This window comes from Anarrhichthys ocellatus, unplaced genomic scaffold (genome assembly GCF_004355925.1).
Source record: "Anarrhichthys ocellatus isolate YVR2014 unplaced genomic scaffold, GSC_Weel_1.0 scaffold1, whole genome shotgun sequence".
Classification (NCBI taxonomy): domain Eukaryota; kingdom Metazoa; phylum Chordata; class Actinopteri; order Perciformes; family Anarhichadidae; genus Anarrhichthys; species Anarrhichthys ocellatus.
The window spans coordinates 3,732,393-3,738,681 of NW_022280031.1; the positions used below are offsets into that span (position 1 = coordinate 3,732,393).

The 6,289-nt window shown below is 40.7% G+C and overlaps 1 protein-coding gene across 2 annotated transcripts in view; it reads right to left on the bottom strand.

Moving 5' to 3' along the window:
* mmel1 (membrane metallo-endopeptidase-like 1) overlaps positions 1 to 1,435 on the bottom strand; it is an 18,023-nt gene extending 16,588 nt beyond the window's left edge. For both annotated transcript variants that reach the window (XM_031846706.1, XM_031846699.1), the window contains exon 1: positions 1,269 to 1,435. The gene's annotated coding sequence lies outside the window, so the exon portion shown is untranslated. The remainder of the gene's footprint in view (positions 1 to 1,268) is intronic.
* Positions 1,436 to 6,289: the final 4,854 nt, after the last annotated feature.

Consider the following 6,289-nt stretch of genomic DNA (forward strand, 5'->3'; position numbering starts at 1 on the left):
TATATATATATATATATATATATATATATATATATATATACAGAAATGTAAACTGTTTGTAAAACAATGAGTGAAGTATAAAGAGGTGACTGTGCTCTGTGGTATGAAGATGTCCCTGGGCCTGGTGGTATGGGACCAGATGCTGAAAAAAAGTCGGACTAATTAAATGCCATAAAATGGAAGAATTGAACGTGAACTAAGAACAAAATGAAAGATTGTAAACTGAAGTAGTTAATTTCATCTGTGTGAACTGAACTTTGAGCTAGCACTTGTTCAGTGCTAGCTCAAACCCAGCGCATCATCAGGTAAGGACGGTGCTAAAGAAGCAGGAAATACTATATGTCAGTCTGCAATTTTTTGTGTTCTATATTTGTTGTTTTATCTCCTTCAACTAATAAAATAACATGATAGTCAGTAACGTTATTGATACACCATGATGATAATAATAATAATAATAATAATCAACACTGATTCATTATAACATATTTGTTTTAAATTGATTTCATCAACAGTCCCCAGGAGAAATGGGACTCGGTCTTAACTTGGGAAACCAACATCTGTAGAAGATTATGAGAGCGCATAAATGCAGACAGTTGGACAGATTTACATAAAAAACACAATCTAACTCTCTGTCAACAGGGAAAGGAGCATCAATGCAAAAAGATACTGATCCGATCAGTGGCACTGATGATTTAGTTCAGCTCAAGGATTCTGTGTTAAAAACGTGGTCGTTCATGCACTGAGAGACTGACCTCAAATAACAATTTTCTGAATATGTCTCAACAAGACGAGTAAGGAAAGCACATTATACGAAGCATGAAACACAGCATTGGCATGGTGTAACAGGGCAGAGGTTCAGTGTGTGAAAATAAAATCCATTTTCTGAAAGTGAGACCAATCTGTACTAAATGTTTTCACTTCTCCTTGTCTTAAGCACATTAGGATTATATTCAGTGACTGGTACTGTTCTCTAAACTTACTGCTCCAAACAAAACAAGGATTAACTCGCAGGTCTTTCTGCCAACACACTTTCTGTTATTCAGCGCTTTGCTACGGACCCTACGGAGTCTATAATTATGATAGCATTCATTTATTACATGTACAAATGTCCAACCAGTGCAAAATCATAGAAAATGTCTTATAAATCTATCCTGGGACTGCTGACAACTTGACCTGAGTGACGCCTAAAGGCTGCAGTAGTTTCAAGTGGCTAACTTTAACCACCTTCACTTCAACAGGAATGTAATCTAAAGGATCCAGGGGCTTACCTTTGTCTGTGGATGGTAGAAGTCCCTGAGCCGTTGCCCCCCCCCCACAGCGCGCTAATATCTCAAACACCCCTGCTGAGCATCCACTCAGAGCTGGTGTGTAGAGAAATGAGTCTGTGCTGCAGGTTGAAGGAGATGTTATCCAGCTCAGTGTGCTGCTCAGGGAATGAGTGAGGCAGCAGAGACAGAGGGAGAGCAAGAGATGGAAGGAGGGAGGGAGGGAGGGAGCGAGGGAGGGAGGGAGGGCAGGCAGATGGGAGGTGATGGGAGGCGACTGGATTGTTTTCGATTAAAGTAAATGTTGGGGATGTGTGTGTTATGCGGGGTTGAGGTGGATTATGATTTGTGTGGGTCAACATGATGTGTTACAGTGAGCATCAATTCCTCTTTTTCTCCCTGTGGAGTGTCCACAGCTGCTGAGAGGAGAGAAAATTCCGGAAATCTTGCAGAGAGATAAGACAAACATTTTCTTAAAGCACTCTGGAGACAGATAATAGTAACAGAGTTCCTAAACCTTTTCAGCTGGTTCTATCATCCCTGCAGCCATACAAATTGTGGCGCTATGCCCTCCTGTTATCATGAAAACAAGCACCACTCATCACTGTTGCCCTTGTCATCCCTCTCTCCTCTCACGTCCAGGAAGAGCCGTCTTCAGGGAGATCTCTGCCCGAGGTGCTTCTAGGTGGGGATCTGAACCCTGGCCTGGTGTCAGATTGAAATGGCATGGCGCCAAGGCTCATTATCAGCCTGATTAACCACACTAATTAGCTGATAATAAAAAGGAAGAGTGTGTTTGGCTGACGCTCAGTTGCTCAGGTAGCTGATAGTGCCCAAAACAAGATGAGAGTCAACAGATTTAGTGAATCGAACCCAAAATACAACATTTAATGTGTTAAAGATCCTTTTTGTTGCTCACATGCCAACACATTCTCAAACCAAAGCACATGCAGCGTCATTGAGTTTATTGACGATTAATGTCGCAGAAATGTTTCTAAGTGAAGAAGCTTGCAGACATTTAACAACAACATGAGTGATGGAGTGCAACACGGCGGGGAGTCGAGGTTTGCAACAGAGTTCATAATTTATTCATATATTTTATTTAGCAGGGAGGATGGTTCAGCTCACATAGTCACTGTGTAAAGTGCAATATGATTTATTACCATGATATACTGAAACCTGAATTTTATGTTCCGAGTCACAGGAATTGAGAAGTTAATTATACCTTTTAAGGTTTATAATTACGAAGTAAATATCAAGGTGGAGGGGTGAAAATAACCAAAAATATTTTTCTTTTTGAGGTTTTAGTCATTTCTTACATTCTATACCTACAATATTCATGTTTAGTGTTTCCTGTTTTATTTTGTTACACACCTCTCCTCTAATTTCAGATTACTTCACTTCCTGTCTTTGTGTGTTTTGCCACACGTTTGTGTGTTCCTGTATTGAATTTTGCAAGTGATCTGAGGTGTTCTGCTACATGTGTGTGGTTGTTTCACAATGTGTGTTGTGTTTTGACAAAATGAGCCCTGTTTTCAAAATTGTGCAGAACTTCAGGTTTGGATTGAGAAACCCACAGACTGCAGCGGAGGCTGCCTCCTGGGCTTATGCATTTGTGGCTGCTGAAGGACATCCAAAGGCTGGAAGAAGGACAGCCAGAATCCTGTCTCAGCCCAACATGACCCAAGACTAAATCTTAGTGTGGGTTAGTCTCCTGTAAGAGAGAAATCTTCCCTTATAATGCTCCAAAAGCATCTGGCAGAACCCTTATTTGCTATTCGTGTGGACACACTGACCCAGCGTGTCCCCAGAACCCAGTTAAGCTCTCTCAGAAGTGTTTTGTGCCCAGGGAGAGATTGGAGCTATCCACAGTTGTGAAGTCATTAAAGAGACTTCTGTGGAAGTGAACAGTCAGACATTTAAAGAGCTGATTGACACAGGAAGAACACAGACACTTGTTCAAAGCAGTTATGTTTCATCTCATTCCATCTGCTGTGTCGATGGAGATGAAAGACAACATCCCACAGTAGATGTCTACATAAAGGTGCAAGAAAAAAACAAGACCTGTTAAATGTTGTCGTCATAGACAACCTACTCCTTTTGTGCTTTGTCCCTGACAAGGTGAACGTTGTTTATTTCAAAGTTACACTGGCAGGGTCGCCTCATAGTTTCTACCTCATTGTCACTGGTAATGGAGTGTAACTTCAGACTACGGTATACTTCTTTTCCTCGTAAATGTTATGTGGAGGTTATTTCAGGCACCTTTGCAGACGCAGTTTGCAGCCGGATGCAAACCGGATGATCACACAAGGGTGAATTGTGTGCTCACCGTAGCTTGCAGCTTCAAGGTTGGCCATTCATGTTGGCATATATATTTTATTTTGACCCTCAGGGCCACTGTAGTTACCTGCATGTTTTTGGAAGACACTCAGCAGCAATCTTGGGACAAGCCCTATTTTGTTTTAAAGGATAATCACTTTGTTTATTAATCCTGCAGCTAACAAAAGGGTCCCAAAATAAATCGAAACACTCTAGAAGTGTAAGTTTTAAATATAGTTTGCATCATATTCACCATTATTGGGACTCATTTATCTTGTAAGGTAAGTCATATTATGTCACATGTGAGCACTGTCTTCAATGACTGCTCAAGGTCCACATGTTGTCCCTCTGGGGAGAGATGTATTCACAGAATCAGAAAAGGCTAAGAGAGCGCATGTAATCAAGCATAACAGTGTTAGGTCAACTTTCTGTCCCTTTGAACAATGAAGTCATCCAGCAAGCATTGTGGTAGGTACACTGCAAACAGGAGACGCATACACCTGCCCACGTGACTGCTGTAAAGAGCCATGAAATTCAAGTAAAATGCCTGATTTTAGCTTCTAAAAGCTGCTTTATTTTAGTCCCACTTCTCAGGACAGCGTCTGTTCCGACTAATGTATTTCAACCTCATTCAAAGTAAATGAAAATCAGTGCTTTAAAAGGGTTGGTCGCTTTGGTGTTCTTTCTTTCCCTTTTTCTTTTCAGAACGATACTGTACTAGTTACGATTTTTCTCACATTTCCAGGAGTCACAACCTTTTGCTTTCTGCCAGTTGTGTTTTGGGCTTTCTGCTCCTTGTTGCACCATTGTTAGCAAATGTGTTGCTTACCTAACTTCAAACAAGCTGCAGGCAAACATCAAATCTTTGCTGCAGTTTCCAGTCTGGATAGTGCATGTTACATACTCAAGTGTAATTACAAGAGTCTAATTGTGTTTTAAGTAGGGAACTTCAAATTTGATTACTGGAGATTTATTTGCTGTGATGCAGCGTATGTTTGCTCTCACACAGACCATGAACAAATACTGGATTGCCTCGATGATTAGTAGATCTGATAAACAAGCTTGAAAGCTTTTTAATTAGAGCATTGATGATGAATGCCACTGTACGTATTTGATGGAGAAGGCTGCTCAACTTTGCTAAAAGCCTGTGGCAGAAAATATTGCTTGGAAAGTGAAGGGAAGGATGTTGTTGTTGGATGACCATTTATATATTTCTGTCTCATAACGAACAATGATATCAAATTACAGGTTGCGCAACATGGACCGAATGGCTCTTTTCTCCGGTTCCAACAGAAGACCTATATATGAAAACGGCGTGTTCATATTTGTAGCCAGATTAATTAATCAGCATTTAACACAGCTTTTCATTGCTATTGTTTTTGCTTTTGCCTAAAATCACTATTTTTGAGCATGCGGCTTCACAATAGTATTAATCACTGCTTTACATTCTCCTCTCCCTACATGTCAATTATGACTCATGTAAAATGCTGTCGGATTAGACCGGCAGCCAGTTTAACCAGCCCAGAATATTTGAATTTTTAATTGCAACGCTTTAAGCCGAGGCTGTTTTCGAGCCAGAAGCTTATTTATTGTGACGAGGTGATACTATCTTACATTTGTCCTTTTCTTACAAATACTAACAATGCTATAGTCTTGCTTATATAAGGATGGTTTGCTGGATGAAATAGAGGCATTGATTGTTTGACGCAGGTGGCAGCTGAGGCAGTCTGTCTGTCTGATCAGACAGCGTTGGTCGTCCTTACACACTCTGTCAGCTCGGTGGCGTTCTGTTAGATTCATTGTCGTCCCTCAGCCCCTAAACAAAGGCTGAGGCCTATTAAAACAGATGCGGTAAATCGAAGGCGGAGAATATACCAGTTAATCACGGAGAAGCACACGGGTCATTAAGCACAGCAGTGACATAAAAGCCCTGACGTGAAGTCCCACTGCTGACTAACTCGGAGGAACCGGACCTGAAGCAAACCTCATGGTCTCTCTCCTCGTCTCATAAATCAGCGGCCATTAAATCACTGTTTCCAGGTGTGATGTGTTGAAATAGGGGCAAACACATGCAGCGTGATTGCTCTGGACATTTTCAATGCCATTTTTTTTGCTACTCATGCAGGCCAAACCTGAGCGTGACCAAGCATAATGCTTTGGAACAACAACATCTAAAAACAGGCCATTTAAGAGGAGACTTGTCTACTTATGCAGGGCCTGCCATAGGGGAAATGTTAAGTGTGCATTAGTGGCAGTACCTGTTTATGTGCACTTGTGTTGATGCTTACTACTCTCAGTAAACTTGATCCATAGTGAATGGAACATATAAAAAGTCTGATCTCCATTTGTGAATATTATCTGTAGCATCCCGGACACATTAAGAAGAGCAAATTGTTTTTTCCTGAAATTACTTTGTCAAACTACACGGAAATAATCGGGAAAATAATAACGAAAGGGGGAGCAATGAAAGCAGCATACTTTTCCTAGTTTGGAACAGACTGCACAACTATACAAACTTAGTGGAAATAAAAGATTAACAGTACATGAAGCCCAAACCAGCCTTTGACTTCAGTAACATGTTTAATGCCGGACTTTTACTTTTAATGGAATATTGTTACATTGTGGTATTGCAACTTTACTGAAGAGATGGATATGAATACTTCTTCCACCCGTGATACAAATGTTTTGTGGTTGTCTCTGTTTTT